The sequence below is a fragment of the Macaca fascicularis genome, chromosome 11, assembly GCF_037993035.2.
Source record: "Macaca fascicularis isolate 582-1 chromosome 11, T2T-MFA8v1.1".
In the NCBI taxonomy this organism is placed as follows: domain Eukaryota; kingdom Metazoa; phylum Chordata; class Mammalia; order Primates; family Cercopithecidae; genus Macaca; species Macaca fascicularis.
In genome coordinates, this window is record NC_088385.1 from 129,193,854 (window position 1) to 129,211,317 (window position 17,464).

The following is a 17,464-nucleotide window of genomic DNA, read 5'->3' on the forward strand; positions in this document are numbered from 1 at the left end:
GGGAGGCCAAGGCAGGTGCATCGCTTGAGCTCAGGAGTTTGAGACCAGCATTAGCAACATGAAAAAACCTTGTCTCTGTTTAAAAATAAATAAATAAATAAATAAAAGACTTTTTCTTCTTTTATCTGGGTCAAGGGTCACAAACTTAAATACTCACAAGGACCAGCAAATAGGATATCTGTAAGGCTAAAAAGACCTTTTCTGTTACTTATTTTCCTCCTTTTCATAAAGTCATGGTTATGGAGAAATCTCTCTTTGTTATGAAAACTGTAAGCATAAACTGCAGTTGACTTGGTCTCAATGACAGGCAGTAGGGAGTAGTGGAGACTGTGGTGAACTACAGAGTGTTTGCTGAAAGAGCAGCCATCACTCAACTTCAGGTGATTCTTGCCATTTGGGAATGTGAGCCTAGTGTTATGAGATTCGACATATTTTAAAAACTGGAGGAAATCTGGATTTAAGGTCTGAATTCAGCTATTAGGTATTCTGGGGATGTGAGTTTAATCTAGATTGAATGTGGTTTAGAAGTGAGTCTTGGCCTAAGCGATGAAGGTGATGTGCCGTTTGCCACAGATTGGCTCTGGCACAAGAAAATTTTTTTTTTTCCTTTCCTTTTCTTTTTCTTCTCTTCTCTTTTCTTCAATTTTCTTCTTTTCTTTTCTTTTTTTTTTTTTCTTTGAGATAGGATCTTTCCCTGTCAACCACACTGGAGTGCAGTGGCGCGATCTCAGCCCATTGCAACCTCCACATCCTGGGCTCAAACTATCCTCCTGCCTCAGCCTCCCAAGTAGCTGGGACTACAAGGCGTGCACCACCATGCCTGGCTAATTTCGGTATTTTTTTTGGAGAGACAGGGTTTCGCCATGTTGCTCAGGTTGGTCTTGAACTCCTGGGCTCTAGCAACTCATCCGCCATGGGCCTCCCAAAGTCCTGGGATTACAGGTGTGAGCCACTGAGCCTGGCCAAGGTAGATTTTTTTGGGGGGTGTTCTTACGCTATGTCTACCTTCTTGGCCCTGCTCTGTTTAAAGTCACAGGACCATAATCTTCTGAAAACCAAATCTAAGACTGTCTGCCTGGTACACCCCAGAGGTATGCATGTGCCTAGGAGACAGTTAGTTACTCTGAGTTATGAGGTTTTAAGTATGATTTTAAGTATTCTTGTCCTCGGAATGGAGGATATATTCTCCATTTTGTGAAATTCTTGGACTATAGGTTCCATTCCATTTTAAACTCTCACCCCTCAGCATCACCACCATACTTGACTAAGGTGGGGCTGTTTGCATAGGGTAATTTTGGGATGAGGGAAAGGGACAATACTTTGAACTCTATAAACAGTTGATTTGGCTGGAGTTGAAACAAAATTACAACATTAAGTTAGACTGAGGAGACCTCTGTCTTGGCTCTTGTTGAGTTTCTGACCTGCACATTTTATATTATGTTACATATCTCCGGCTTTGCTTCCCCAATATATGTGTTGTTGTGTGTGGCGTGTGGGATGTGTGTGGGGTGTGGGGTGTGGTGTGTGTGTGGTGTGTTTGTGTGTGTGATGGGGTATGTGGGGTGTGTGGTATGGATATGTATGTGTTGTGTGTATGTTATGTGTATGTGTGGTGTGGTCTGTGTGTGTGTGGTGTGTGTGCGTGGTGTGTGTGGCGTGCGTGTGTTGGTGTGTTTGCAGTGTGTGGTGTGTGGGTGTATGTTGGTGTGTGGGATGTGTGTGGGGTGTGTGTTGGTGTGTGTGTGTTGGCATGTGGGGTGTGTGGTGTGTGTAGTGTGTGGGGCGGTGAGTGTCTGTGTGTGGTGTGTGTTGGTGTGTGGTGTGTGTGTGAGGTATGGTGTATGGTGTTTGTGGTGTGTGTTTCTGTGTGTGCTGTATGGGTGTGGGGTGTGTGTGTGGTGTCTGTGTGTGGTGTGGGTGCATGGTATGTGTTTGCAGTGTCTCTGTGTTGTGTGTGTTGGTGTGTGGGTGTGCGTATTTGTGGTGTGTGTGTGGTGTGTGTTGGTGTGGTGTGGGGGGTATGTGTGTGGTGTATGGGTGTGTGCGTGGTGTTATATGTGTGAGGTGTGTGTGGTGTGTGTATTGGTGTGTGTATGTTTGCGGTGTGTGTTTGATGTGTGAGGTGTGTGTGTGCAGTGTCTGTGTGTTGGTGTGTGTGGAGGGTGCATGTGTTGGTGTGGGGGGTGTGTTTGCGGTGCCAGTGTGGTGTGTGTGTGGTGTGGGTGTAGTGTATATGTTGGTGTATGTGGTGTGTGTATTTGCAGTGTCTGTGTGTGTTGGTGTGTGTGGTGTGGGTTTGCAGTGTCTGGTGTGGTGTACTGGTGTGTGTGTTGGTATGTGTGTGAGATGTGTGGGATGTGTGTGTACATGTTTGCAGTGTCTGTGTGTGGTGTGTGTTGGTGTGTTGGTGTGTGTGTGTATGCGGTGTCTGGTGTGTTGGTGTGTGTGTGGATGTGTGTGATGTCTGTGTGCGTGTCGTGTGTGTTGTGTGTGGTGTGTTGGTGTGTGTTGGGGTATGTGTGAGTGTGTGTTTGTGGTGGGTGTGGTGTTGGTGTGTGTTGTGTGTGGTGTGTTGGTGTGTGGGTGTGTTTGCAGTGTAAGGCGTGTTGGTGTGTGCAGTGTGTTGGTGTGTGTGATGGTGTGTGTGGGGGTGTATGTTTTTGGTGTCTGTGGTGTTGGTGTGTGTGGTGTGTGTTGTGTGTGGTGTGTTGGTGTGTGTGTGGGTGTGTTTGTGGTGTCTGTGTTGTGTGTGGAGTGTGTTGGTGTGTGTGTGTGGTATGTGTGGGGCAGTGCGTATGTTTGAGGTGTCTGTGTGTGGTGTTGGTGTGGGGTGTGTGTTGTGTTTGGTGTGTTGGTGTGTGTGTTGGTATGTGTGTGGGGTGTGTGGGTGTGTTTGCAGTGTTTGTGTGTATGGTGTGGTGGTGTGTGTGCAGTGTCTGGTATTGGTGTGTGTGATGTGTGTGTGGTGTGTTGGTATGTGTGTGCAGTGTCTGTGTGGTGTGGTGTTGGTGTGTATTGTGTGTGGTGTGTTGGTGTGTGTGGGATGTGTGGGTATGTGTGGGTGGTGTCTGTGTGTGGGGTGTGTGGGGTGTGTGGGTATGTGTGTGCGGTGTCTGTGTGTGTGGTATGGTGTTAGTGTGTGTGGTGAGTGTGTGGTATGTTGGTGTGTGTGTGGGTATGTGTTTGCAGTACACATTCACATACATGGACACGTACTGCTTGTGCAGCCACCTTGCACAGATTCCTTAGGATTCCTGGCTCTGGCTTTTTGATCTGGTTTGGAAAGGTGTTGGCAAGTAGCTTTGTCGTTCTTAAGTGCGTTAGCATAGGCCTCTAATCCAGATTCAGATAGCGTTTGTATTTATCCGCAATGCAGTGCTTCCCCTGCGGAGATATGTTTGCTGAAAAGTTGGGGAATTCTTTAAAGCTTAGGACCTTACTTTTTTGAATTTTTCCACATCTTTCAGGCTTCCTTCCAGATTTTACTCATTGTTATTTCTCTATGTTCATAGTATAGATTTTTGTTTACTTTTTTTTTTTAATTATACTTTAAGTTCTAGGGTACATGTGCACAACGGGCAGGTTTGTTACATATGTGTACATTTTAAAATTAAAGTTAACTTTTTCTTTTCAAGTTTCATTTCAAATTATCATAGAAAAATCAGAAATATAGGTAAAGCTAAAAATAAATAAAAATTACAACACCCAGAGATAACTTGTCAGTTCTCTAGTGTTTATTCTTTTTTTTTTTTTTTTTTTGAGACGGAGTCTGGCTCTGTCGCCCGGGCTGGAGTGCAGTGGCCGGATCTCAGCTCACTGCAAGCTCCGCCCCCCGGGTTTACGCCATTCTCCTGCCTCAGCCTCCCGAGTAGCTGGAACTACAGGCGCCCACAACCGCGCCCGGCTAATTTTTTGTATTTTTAGTAGAGACGGGGTTTCACCGTGTTCGCCAGGATGGTCTCGATCTCCTGACCTCGTGATCCGCCCGTCTCGGCCTCCCAAAGTGCTGGGATTACAGTCTTGAGCCACCGCGCCCCGCCCTCTAGTGTTTATTCTTATAGACCTTGTTTTTTATTTTTATTTTTTGCATGGTGAGTACATATATGTTTTCCTTATTTTTATTTTTATTATTTTTTTTGAGACAGAATCTCGCTCTGTCGCCAGGCTGGAGTGCAGTGGCGCGGTCTCGGCTCACTGCAACCTCCACCTCCCTGGTTCAAGCGATTCCCCTCCCTCAGCCTCCCAAGTAGCTGGGACTACAGGTGCAGGCCACCACATATTTTTTCCATTTAATAGAGTTTGAGCATTCCTCCAAGCCGCAAAATATCCATCTGCAATTTTTTATTTTTTAAAGGTAGGTTCACTTTGTTGCCTAGGCTGGGCTGCAAATGTGTGATCATAGCTCACTGCAGCCTTGAACTCCTGGGCTCAAGCAATCCTCCCGCCTCAGCCTCCCGAGTACCTGGGACCACAGGTGTGCACCACCACACCCGGCTTCTGCAGTGTTACTTAGTAGCTGGATAGTATTTCATTGTGTGGATGTACTACTGTTTATTTAATGTCTCTTTGTTGATCACTGAGAATATTTCTGTGGTGTTTTTGGTAACCTCTCCCCTTGTTTCTGGGCCCCTGTTCCATTCATCTCTGTTTTCATACCCCTGGTTGGCTACTTTCTCTGAAAATATCTCTGCTTCCTCCTCCTTCCTGACAGGACCCTTTACCCTGGGAAGCTTTCAAGACTGTAAAATGGCAGCAATTCCTGTCACCACTTTAGGCACCCCTCCTTGTCCCACTGTCCCACCCTCCCGGGACAGGCATGTCTAGGGGAATGGTGGTCAGCAGGCGCTGAGCTGAATGGTGGCCTGTTTGTTCTGAGTCCAGAGCTGAAAGCTTTTATGTATGTCCAGCAGCCTGCTGTGGGGCAGGGGTAGAACGCACAGTCAGCAGCGTGCCCACAGGACTGATGCCGCAGCTTGCATGCCTAGTGGCGCTCTGCTGACAGACCCCCGAGGCTGTGACCGCAGCGTCACTGAGGTGACTGCTGCCCTTGGCTGTGTGTTGTGCCTGAGGTAGGGAGAGCAAGGCTCTGTGAAAGTTGTGATTCCAGGTGTGAGTCCCCCCAGCTGGTGTGAGCTCTCACGTGGAACTGGAATGCTGCAGATGCATGTCCCTGCGAGTTACAAAACTGGGGAATGACTTGGTACGTGGAAGGAAGAGCTGACTCAACGCTCTGAAAAATGATTTAAATACTTTTTGTCAGATTGAGTCCGGAGATGCTGCTCTCTGGCTTGGCAGCCTTGTTTCTCAGCTGCTCGCTTGTGGTGCTTCCGTGGGTCTGTCTGTCCTAACACTTCCATTGTCGGAGGAGTGCTCAGCAGAGGGGCTGTTGGTCGAAGGCATGAGGACTTTGGTTATGGGTGTTTCTTTTGCAGGGAACAGGGTCTCACTCTGTCCCCCAGGCTGGAGTGCAGTGGTGCGATCACAGCTCACTGCAGCCTTGAACCCCTGTGCTTAAGCAGTCCTCTAACCCTGGCCTCACTACAAGTGTGAGCCACTGCACCCAGCCTCAATTTTAAACAAGCAGGGCCAGGTTCGGTGGCTCACGCCTGTAATCACAGCGCTTTGGGAGGCTGACGTGGGAGGATCACTTGAGCCCAGGAGTTCCAGATCATCCTGGGCAACATAACGAGACCCTGTTTTTACAAAAACTAAAAAATTAGCCAAGTGTTGTGGCTCACACCTGTAGTCCCAGCTACTCAGGAGGCTGTGGCAGGAGGATCTCTTGAGCCCAGAAGTTGGAGGCTGCTGAGCTATGATCACTGCACTCCCCCCTGGATGACAGAGTGAGACCCTGCCTCTAAAAAAAAAAAAGAATTAATTAATTAAAATTGCTCAGGCCCAGCTGTGTGAAGGCTGGTGTCCCCACACTGCCCGCCATCCCCCTGCTGTGTTCTTGCTGAGAGCTCCTTCCTAGGGCTCCATTTCCTGGCCCAGTGGAAGGCCTGCTCCCAGCTCCCTACACTCCCAGGCTGCTCCCTTATCTATTGGGCCAGTCTCTCTTTCCCTTTCGTTTTGGAATCCATGGGTTTCCCCTCCCCACCCCTCCACGAGAAACCTTGGCAGAAGGCTTTGTCCATAGGGAAGCAAAGAACCCAGTTAGCAGCTCAGCTCTGGCCTGGCCTTGGCCTTGGCCTTGGCCTTCCACAGTACTGCGAGCCAGCAGGTAGGTAAGCTCACCTGTACTATGCACGGCCTCCTTCAGATCCTTCTTAGGGCAGCCTACCAGAGACTGTATTTGCAGAGGAGCTGGCAGGGCCTGTGTGGAGCCAGCTACGCTGTGCCTGATAAGTTTGTTTGCTTATCTTTGTTTGTGTGCTTGTTGTTGGCTCCTTGGAGCTATGGGTGTGTTTGTGGGGTGTTGGAGATGACTGACCCTGATTGGTAAAGTAGGGATGAAGTGAGCAGGGCAGGGTGTGGTGTGAGAAACCCTGTCATCTGTTCTTCCAGTGCCCCCCAGTTCTTCCCCACAGAGAGATTTTCCTTCTGTTCCCTGTCCTAAAGGGCCCTGGGGCAGCAGCTTTTAGGTTCTTGGAAAGATGGGGAGCAACCACCCCCGCTGAGCAGCTGAGATTGAGGTTGGGGTATGCTGCCCTCCCAGACGACTGGAAGATTGACACAGCAGCGCTGTGTTTCAGCTCTTTGTTCTTTGTTGGCTGGGATCACTGGAAATATATCAGTGAGACTTAAATGTGTCCTGGGAGCTTGAGCTGCCCAGTAGGCGACCCATGGCTGCAGAACAGCCAGCTCCAGTGATGTGTCATCTTGGAAGGGCAGCTGGCCTGCCTTCTGTCGGGTCACATGGGTTGGCTGATGTCGGATTCTATGTAATTTTTTTCCTCCTTTTTAACATGGTGCCTCAAAGTCACGGGGACTTGAGGGTAGAAATTAGGAGGGAAGGACAGGTTTTTCAGCTGGCTCTTGGGCTGTGCTTGACAAAGCCATCATTGTTTTGAATAAAGCGCCAGTTGGTGTGGTTTGCGTCGCTCTGGTGCTCTGAAATTGGCTTCTCTTCTTCCACCTCTGCTGCTGATCCTGGGGGTGGGCTGGGAGGAAGACCACTGGTTCCAGAGGAGAAACCATTTCCCTTTGCCTCCCTGCTCAGCAGGAGCAGCGGGAACAGCGTCTTAGGGCAGTGAGTTAACTACTGCAGAGCAGCTGGGCATGGTGGCTCATGCCTGTAATCCCAGCACTTTGGGACGTCGACGGGGGAGGATCACTTGAGCCCAGGAGTGTAAGACCAGCCTGGGCACCATAGCAGGATCTTCTACAAAAAATTGTTAAAATTAGCCAGGCATGGTGGCATGTGCCTGTGGCCCCAGCTACTTGGGAGGCTGAAGTAGGAGGATGGCTTTAGCTGGGGAGTTTGAGGCTGCAGTGAACCATGATTGTGCCACTGCACTTCAGCTGGCCTGGGCAACAGAGCAAGGCCCTGTCTCCAAAAAAAAAACAAAAACAAAACAAAACCCCAAAACAAACAAACACAAAAACCAAACTATTGCAGAGCAGACTGCTGTCTCTTGGTTCAGTGGGCATCCTGGACCCCAGCTGTTGCAGTCAGCCGTGCCTCTTGGTAATGCCCTGGGGGCATTGCCCTTCCAGGCATCACACTGCGTGCTGGTGGCCCCAGCCTCACTTGGCCCTTGCTTGTTCCAGACATGAGACCACCTGCTCTGGCCAGGTTCCCCACCTGCTATCCCTGCAGCCCTGGCTGATTTCCTTAACGTCCTTTTTGGTCTGATGTCTGTCCCTATCATGTGTATGATGCTTCAGGCTGCAAATAACCAGCAAGAGAGAGCAGTTCCTCTGCTGAACTCCCTCAGGTGGAGGAGCAGAGCCTCAGGGCTTTGGCTTTCTGATGCCAACTTAGGTTGCGTTGTCCTACCTCTGCGCCTGCTTAGTTTCCTATTTGTGTGGCTATATGAGGAATATTCCTCATATCCAAATATATTTGTGGAAATCCCAGCCCTGAAGGAGTTTAGGGCATTAGGAGAACTCCTTGGTGAGTGGGAGGGTGGAGGCGGCTCACATGGAAAGGTGTTTGTAGTGAGAAGATGGAGACTCCATTTCCTCCCCAAGTCAGGAACTTCATTTGTCTGCCTTTGAATTAATAGCTCTCCAAGTGCAATGTGGTTATACCCTGACATTTGAAGAGCCTAGAAGGAGGAAATGCAGAGTGCAAAAACATGTCAGGTCCCTGCCCCAGACAGCCAAGTTCAAGTGTTTTTTTCTCAAAGATGGAGCTGCTGTGCAGGAGTGTAGACCTGGTGGAGAGAGCTGGGTGGTCGGGTGGTGAGATGAAATGACCTTATCTACAGGATTAGTTATTCACAGACAGACTTGGGAAGCACCTCTATGGTACCATTTGAGGAGCACAGAAGAATCTGTGAATGGATCTAAAATGACTTCTTTCAGTCAGTCCTTTGAGTTTTACGGGATTAAGGTTGGCTTGCTATTAAAATGTGTTTGCAAAAATACCTAATTTGCTCCTCTCTCAAGGAATAGAGCTTCCTTTGATATTAACCAGTTTTCTAGATCATTGTTGTTTATTTTGTTTAATCATCTGTTTTATGAAATTAACCATTTTTAATGGAAAGTAGAAATCTCTCTCAAATGCATACTCATTTTTGCTGCTTTCTTGAACATATTGAACAGAACTTTTGATTATTTAGAAACATATTTTTGAATATTATTTATTGCATTATTGTGGTAATCTTCCATTTTTAAGGTATATTGAATTCTCTGTTCAACTATTCCAGACTTTCTCATGAGTTAGGTTTTCAGATTGAATGATCGTCTCCTCTAGGCTGTTGGCTGTCACTTGATCAGCAGTGAGTTTCCCTTTTTGTCTGGCATCTCCCATTTTCTGTTGGTTTGCATAACTTGTTAAATTGAGTGTAAAATAAGGGTAATTAACTTAGTGAGGGTTTAGAGACTCTCCTCTGAGTCAAGTGCACAGACCTTTGTTATCTATCTTGAATCACTTTCACTTACTTCTGGATAACTAAGCTCCAGATAATTGTGAAATAATGGTATACATATAGACTCCTTTTACAGAATACTCTGAAGCCATTATTAGCCAGTTATTAGCCAGTTACATCAGTGAATGTTGTTCACCAGATTAACTTGTATATGTAATAGAAATTATCTGCAAATCATGTGAAAGGGCAAAGATCCTAAACTCTTCAAAAAATTACAGTATATTCTCATTTTTGAAATCTGGCAAATAAGTAAACTCAATCAACAGGGCAGACTGTATCCCCGTGCTAACTGAATTTTAATTTTTGCCAATTATGAGATGGACATTCACTTCTTCCCCTTTGCCAAGAGAAAATCATTCTGTGGAGGTTCTTTTCCTTCCTCCTCCCTCATCGTATAGAGGTGCATACTCATGGTCAAAAGTAGGATTCAGACATTTCGGAAAGACAGGAAGAAAAGAGCCCTGGAAAACTGCTGTTAGAGTTACACCCTGTGGTTTTGTCACTTTGCTTTTTTTTTTTTTTTTTTTCCTGTGCCCATGTAGGTAAAAATAGACATGCAGCATCATTCTCAGTTGTCTTTTGAAGAGCGAAAAAGTTTTTAATTTTGAGAAAGTCTAATATATCTGTCTTTTTTTTTCTTTTCATGCTTTTTGTGTTGTGTTTTAGAAATCTTTGCCAATCCAAGGCCTGTGAGATTTTTCTCCTATATTTTCTTCAAGAAGTTTTATAGTTTTAGCTCTTATATTTAGGCTGTGAACCATTTTGAGTTAATATTTGTGTATGGTGTGAGGTAAGGGTTATGATTCAGTTAAATAGTCCTTTGATGAATACCTTGTTTATAGCTCTTCTCATTACACTTCTTTTTTTTTTTTTTTTTTTTTTTTTTTTTTTGAGACGGAGTCTTGCTCTGTCACCCAAGCTGGAGTGCAGTGGCGCGATCCTGGCTCACTGCAAGCTCCGCCTCCTGGGTTCACGCCATTCTCCTGCCCCAGCCTCCCGAGTAGCTGGGACTACAGGCGCCCGCCACTGCGCCCGGCTCATTTTTTTTTGTATTTTTAGTAGAGACGGGGTTTCACCGTGGTCTCGATCTCCTGACCTTGTGATCCGCCCGCCTCGGCCTCCCAAAGTGCTGGGATTACAGGCGTGAGCCACCGCGCCCGGCCAACACTTCTTAAATTATTTCCTTAAGATACATTCTTAAAAGTGAAACTACAATGTCAAATTAGGTATCCACACTGAAGTCTGATATACAATGCAAGAGTAGTTTTCAGAAGTTGTATTAATTAGAAAAGACAGCCCCTAGAATGGGAGAACATATTGGCAAATTATGTATCTATTAAAGGATGCATATCTAGAATATATAAAGAATTCTACTAATTAAAAAAAAAACCAAATAACCCAATTTTAAAAATGGACAAAGGACTTGAATAGACATTTTTCTGAAGAAGATATACAAATGGCCAATAAACATGTGAAAAGATGTTTAATACCATTAATCGTTAGGGAAATGCAGCTCAAAACCACAGTAAGAGGCTACTTCACAGCATTAGCCTGTGGAAAGTGTTGGGGAGCGTGGAGATCTGTTCCCTCTCTGCGCTGGTGGGAATGTACAATGGTGCAGCCGCTATGGAAAACAGTCTGGCAACTCCCCAACACGTTAAACATGGAGTTACCATGTGACCCAGCAATTCCCTTCCTAAGTATCTCCCCAAGAGAAATGAAAATATAGTCCCGGCCGGGCGCGGTGGCTCACGCCTGTAATCCCAGCACTTTGGGAGGCCGAGGCGGGCGGATCACAAGGTCAGGAGATCGAGACCACGGTGAAACCCTGTCTCTACTAAAAATACAAAAAATTAGCCGGGCGCGGTTGTGGGCGCCTGTAGTCCCAGCTACTCGGGAGGCTGAGGCAAGAGAATGGCGTGAACCCGGGAGGCGGAGCTTGCAGTGAGCCGAGATCGCGCCACTGCACTCCAGCCTGGGCTGGGCGACAGAGCGAGACTCCGTCTCAAAAAAAAAAAAGAAAATATAGTCCCTACAAAAACTTGTACACACATGTTCACAGAAGTATTACTCATAACAGCCAAAAGTTGGAAATAATCTAAATGTCCACCAGCTGATGAATGGATTAAACAATGTGATATATCCATGCATAGGAATATTATTCAGTGGCAAACAGGAATGGAATGCTGACATGTGCTACAACATGGATGAGCCTTGAAAACATGATGCAGAGTCAAAGAAGTGAGTCCCAAATGGTTACATATTATATGATTCAAGTTATATGAAATATGAAACATCCAGAATATGTGTTCATATAGAGACAGAAAGTGGATTGATAGTTGTTTAGGGGTGAAGTGGAATAACTGAAGAGTGTGGGCATTTCTTTTAAATGCTCTAAAATTGTGATGGCAGTTGCATAGCTCTCTGAATATATGAAACACAATTGAATTGTACACTTTATTTTTTGAGACAGGGTCTCACTGTGTCACGCAGGCTGAAGTGCAGTGGCATGATCATGGCTCACTGCAGCCTTGACCTCCCAGGCTCAAGGTATTCTCCCACCTTGGCTTCCCAAGTAGCTGGGACTACAGGTGTATGCCACCACGCCTGGCTAATTATGTATGTATGTATGTATGTATGTATTTTTGAGACAGAGTTCCGCTCTTCTACCTAGGCTGGAGTGCAGTGGCGCGATTTTGGCTCACTGCAACCTCTGCCTTCTGATTTCAAGCAATTTTCTTGCTTCAGTCTCCTGAGTAGCTGGGATTACAGGTGCCCGCCACCATGCCTGGCTAAGTTTTGTATTTTCAGTGGACAAGGAGATTCACCATGTTGGCCAGGCTGGTCTCGAACTCCTGACCTTGTGATCCCGCCTTAGCCTCCCAAAGTGCTGGGATTACAGGCATGAGCCATTGCCATTGCGCCTGGCCTGTTTTTTTTGTTTTGTTTTTGTTTTTTTTTTGAGACATAGTCTCGCTCTGTCGCCCAGGTTGGAGTTTAGGGGCACGATCTCGGCTCACTGTGACCTCCGTCTCTCGGGTTCAAGCAGTTCTCTGCCTCGGCCTCCCAAGTAGCTGGGATTAACAGGCGCCCACCACCACACTTGGCTAATTTTTTTTTTTTTTTAAAGTAGAGACAGGGTTTCACCATCTTGGTCAGGCTCATCTTGAACTCCTGACCTCATGATCTGCCCGCCTTGGCCTCCCAAAGTGCTGGGATTACAGGCCTGAGCCACTGTGCCTGACCTAATTTTTTTTTTTTTTTTTTGGAGAGACAAGGTTTTGCTTGTGTTGCCCAGACTGGTCTTTAACTTCTGGGCTCATGTGATCCTCCTGCCTTGGTCTCCCAAAGTGCTGAGATTACAAGTGTAAGCTACCGTGCTTGGCTGAACTATACACTTCAGATGAGTGAACTGTGTGGTATGTGAACTATATTCCAATAAAGCTGTTAAAAAAAGCATGTGGTACCAATTAATAGTCCCCCTAATGTTATTTAAGAGGGTCCAACTCCTTACATTTTCCCCAACCCTGAGTGTCATTACTATAATTACTTCAATCAGCTCTATTAAGGTATAATATGTAAACAAATTCACCCTGAAAAGTGTACTGATTTATAGTTTTGGCAAATGTATGCACACATGTGACCACTGCAATCAATATACAGAACATTTCCATGACCCCAGAAGATTCCCTCGTGCCCTTCCCAGGCATCCTCTCCTTCCCCATCTGCGCACTATCACTGTGAATCAGATTAGTCTTTCTGTGGGGAGTTTTGTATAAATGGAATCAGTTTGTATTCTTGTGTCTTGCTTCCTTTGTTCGGCATGTTTTTAAGACTTATCCATGTTGCTGTCTGCACCTGTAGTTTATATTCTATTGTATGGATACAGCAGTGTGTTTTCTCCATTCATTTGTTGATAGATGTATTTGGTTTATCTTCAGTTTTCTTGTTTTAGGCTTTACCGTAATTACTCTTTTTTTTTTGAGATGGAGTCTCACTGTCTCACGCAGGCTGCAGTGCAATGGTGCGATCTTGGCTCACTGCAACATCCGCCTCCCGGATTCAGGCAATTCTCCTGCCTCAGCCTCTCCAGTAGCTGGGACTACAGGCACCCGCCACCACACCTGGCTAATTTTTTTGTATTTTTAGTAGAGATGGGGTTTCACCGTGTTAGCCAGAATGGTCTTGATCTCCTGACCTCGTGATCCGCCCTCCTCGGCCTCCCAAAGTGCTGGGATTACAGGTGTGAGCCACCGCGCCCAGCCAGCCTTTTTTCTTGTAGAGGAATCCTTCTGCCTTTCCCCCATGGCTCTGACGTTTTGAAGGGACTGGCCCACTTGTCTTGAAGTTTGTTCCACAGTCTGCATTTGTCGTCTCCTGGTGAACATGTTTCCTTGCTCCGCGTGTTTCCTCTAAACCACGTGTGAGTCCTGAAAGGCTTTGTTAGATTTAGGTGAAACATTTTTGGTGGGTGCCTCACGGGCGATCACATCAAAGGTCCATACTGTCAGGTGGGCCCAGCCTGTTGGTGGTGCTAAATTGGGCCATTTGGTTCAGACCTTGACAGCCACATCCTTTTTATCTCTGCAGTTAGTCATTGGGGAAGCTTCACTGATTGTGGAGCTCCTACACCTTAAGGACTAAGCTTTTTTCCTAATGCCTCTCTCAGTTTGACACTTACCTTCAAACTTTGCTTATTTATTTCTTTTTATTTAGAAGAGATTTTTCCCTTTTTTTTTTTGAGATAGAGTTTCACTCTTGTTGCCCAGGCTGTAGTGCAATGGTGCGATCTCAGCTCACCACAACCTCTGCCCCTACCAGGTTCAAGTGATTCTCCTGCCTCAGCTTCCTGAGTAGCTGGGATTACAGCCATGCCTGGCTGATTTTGTATTTTTAGTGGAGATGGGGTTTCTCCGTGTTGGTCAGGTTGGTCTAGAATTCCCGACCTCGCCTGCCTCGGGCTCCCAAAGTGCTGGGATTACAGGAGTAAGCCACCGCGCCCGGCCCATTTTTCACTTTTATGTAGTCAGAACACCCATGGTACAAAAGAGGTCTCTCTCAAAAACTTCCCTTTTATAAGCCCTTTCCTCCCCTTCTTTTCCTAATCTCTCTCTCGTTCCCTTCTTTCTTGGTTTGCTTTACTTTGGAACCTGATGTGACAAGTTAGCTTTGATTCCTATTCTGTCATCTTTTTGGACTATAGGTTCAGAAAATTACACTTAAGTGTGAGATGTTGGCCAACTGGCATTTCCATCGCTTCACTTGCTCTTCTTTTTTAAGGACTTGCCTGTCTCCCAGGCCAGCCCCTGGCTGGGAAAAGTAGCAGCAAGGTTGGGACTTTGATCCTAGGCTCTGCACCGTGGGTGGTGTTATCTTAACTTATCTTTTGTCTTCAAAGCTGCAGACCCATTTATGGTGGTGACGGAGAAGGGAGGGAAGAGCATGTCCAGAAGCCAAAGCTGCTCTGGAAAAGGCCTCTTGATTCCCTCTGCCTGAAACCCTTTTCTCTCCCTTCTCTTTCCCTGGTTAACTCCTGCCCATCCTTGGGAGACTCTGCTCAGGCATCCTAATGAAGGAAAACACCGACTGGGCACGGTGGCTCTCACCTGTAATCCCAGCACTTTGGGAGGCCGAGGCGGGCGAATCACAAGGTCAGGAGATCGAGACCATCTGGCTAATATGATGAAACCCGGTCTCTACTAAAAATACAAAAAATTAGCGAGGTGCTGTAGTGGGCCCCTGTAGTCCCAGCTACTCTGGAGGCTGAGGCAGGAGAATGGCATGAACCCGGGAGGCTGAGATCACACCGCTGCACTCCAGCCTGGGCGACACAGCGAGACTCCGTCTCAAAAAAAAAAAAAAAAAAAAAAAAAAGGAAAACACCATTGGGTGCCCCTCCATTGCATTTCCGTACACTCCACACGTGCCTTTGCTCACTCAGAGGAAGACCTTTCTATCTTCTGTGTTAGCTCGTGAGGTCCTGAGGGGCAGGGCCAGGGATGGCATTGTCACTGTCTGTGCAGAGCCTGACACATCGGGCTTTTGGTTAGTGTTGCTGGGATGTTCAACTCCCTGGCCTGCAGAGGGTTTCTGTATGGTGTAGATGCATTTGATTCCTGGTGGTGAAAGCAAGATGGAATCACAGGCCTTTTTTTTTTTTTTTTGAGACGGAGTCTCACTATGTCGCCCAGGCTGGAGTGCAGTGGCCAGATCTCAGTTCACTGCAAGCTCCGCCTCCCGGGTTTACGCCATTCTCCTGCCTCAGCCTCCCGAGTAGCTGGGACTACAGGCGCCCGCCACCTCGCCCGGCTAGTTTTTTGTATTTTTTAGTAGAGATGGGGTTTCACCGGGTTAGCCAGGATGGTCTCGATCTGCTGACCTCATGATCTGCCCGTCTCGGCCTCCCAAAGTGCTGGGATTACAGGCTTGAGCCACCGCGCCCGGCCTTTTTTTTTTTTTTTTTGAGATGGAGTCTTGCTCTGTCACCCAGGCTGGAGCTTGGCTCACTGCAACCTCCGCCTCCCGGCTTTAAGCCCCAGCCTTCTGAGTAGCTGGGAGTACAGGCACCTGCCACCACACCTGGCTAATTTTTGTATTTTTAGTAGAGACCGGGTTTCACCATATTGGCCAGGCTGGTCTTGAATTCCTGACCTTGTGATCCACCCGCCTCGGCCTTCCAAAGTGCTGGGATTACAAGTGTGAGCCACTGCGCCTGGCCTTTTTTTTTTTTTTTTTTGAGACGGAGTCTCGCTGTGTCTCCCAGGCTGGAGTGCAGTGGCGTGATCTCGGCTCACTGCAGGCTCCGCCTCCCGGGTTCACGCCATTCTCCCGCCTCAGCCTCACAAGTAGCTGAGACTACAGGCGCCCGCCACCACGCCCGGCTAGTTTTTTGTATTTTTAGTAGAGACGGGGTTTCACCATGTTAGCCAGGATAGTCTCGATCTCCTGACCTCGTGATCCACCCGCCTCGGCCTCCCAAAGTGCTGGGATTACAGGCTTGAGCCACCGCGCCCGGCCCTTTTTTTTTTTTTTTTAATCAAAACAGACATTTATCTGTACCTTATAAATAGTTGAGGAATGGAAACCCTTTGTTCTTTACCTTTTTTTTTTTTTTTGAGGCGGAGTCTCGCTCTGTCACCCAGGCTGGAGTGCAGTGGTGCGATCTCGGCTCACTGCAAGCTCCGCCTGCTGGGTTCACACCATTCTCCTGCCTCAGCCTCCGGAGTAGCTGGGACTAGAAGCGCCTGCCACCATGCCCGGCTAATTTATTTGTATTTTTAGTAGAGACGGGGTTTCACCATGTTAGCCAGGATGGTCTCGATCTCCTGACCTTGTGATCCGCCCACCTCGACCTCCCAAAGTGCTGGGATTACAGGCGTGAGCCACCTCACCTGGCCTATCCTTTACCTTTCTAACCGTTGCAGCTGCCCTGAAGCTGGCTTCTCAGCATTCTAGGGGAAGCATTTCTTATTTTACTACTCTTTTTTTCTTTTTTGAGACAGAGTCTCGGTCTGTTGCTCAGGCTTGGGTGCAGTGGTAAGATCTCGGCTCACTGCAACCTCTGCCTCCCAGATTCAAGTGATCCTCCTGCCGTAGCCTCCTGAGTAGCTGGGACTACAGGCATGTACCACCAAGCCTGGCTAATTTTTGTATTTTTAGTAGAGATGGGGTTTTACTATGTTAGCCAGGCTGGTCTCAAACTCCTGACCTCAGGTGATACACCCACCTTGGCTTCGCAAACTGCTGTGATTACAGGCATGAGCCACTGCACCCGGCCTTCACTGCTTTTGATTCCCATAGATTCACAGAGCTCAGAGAGATGTAGCAGCATCAGCTGTACTAGCTGCTGGGTGCAGGACTCCAGCCGGGCCCGCGCCTCTCCTCTGAGAGCACTGGCAGGGGTTCACACGTCACCAGCCCTCCTCCTTGTGTTCTCCTCTGTCTGTCGCCCTCTTCCAGGTTGTCCACTCTCTAGCCTGACTAAGAGGCACTTGATAAGGGTCACTGCTGTGAAGTGTGCCTGAGAGCTGATGTTGCAGGCAGTCATCGGGCCCTCAGTGGCATTCCCTTACTGGGGGAACTTGGGGTGCAGGTGACGGGACAGCTGTGAACCCCCCAGGTGTGATTCCTGTGTGAGGGCTAATAAAGAAAGACACTTCTGCCTGTGCTGTCACTCCTGGTGGGATGCGTTTGCATTTTCCTGGATGTACCTAATCTCACAGCTCTGGTGCTGTCCAGCTCCCCAGCACCTTTGCTCAGCACCCCGCACAGTTGTTCCCCTCTTCCCATCCAGAGTCACGGTGAGGCTTGGCCACAGTGGCCTAGAGGCTTTAATTGTGCGTTCCCACAGCACAGTGAGTCAGGCGACAGCCCTGAACGTCTTGGGAAACATCAGTTGAATGTATGAATTCTTTTGACCGAGAAGC

General features: G+C 47.5%; 1 protein-coding gene across 7 annotated transcripts in view; it reads left to right on the forward strand.

The window, feature by feature from the left end:
* Positions 1-17,464, forward strand: part of MLXIP (MLX interacting protein) — a 70,528-nt gene that overhangs the window by 13,616 nt on the left and 39,448 nt on the right. The window lies entirely within an intron of this gene.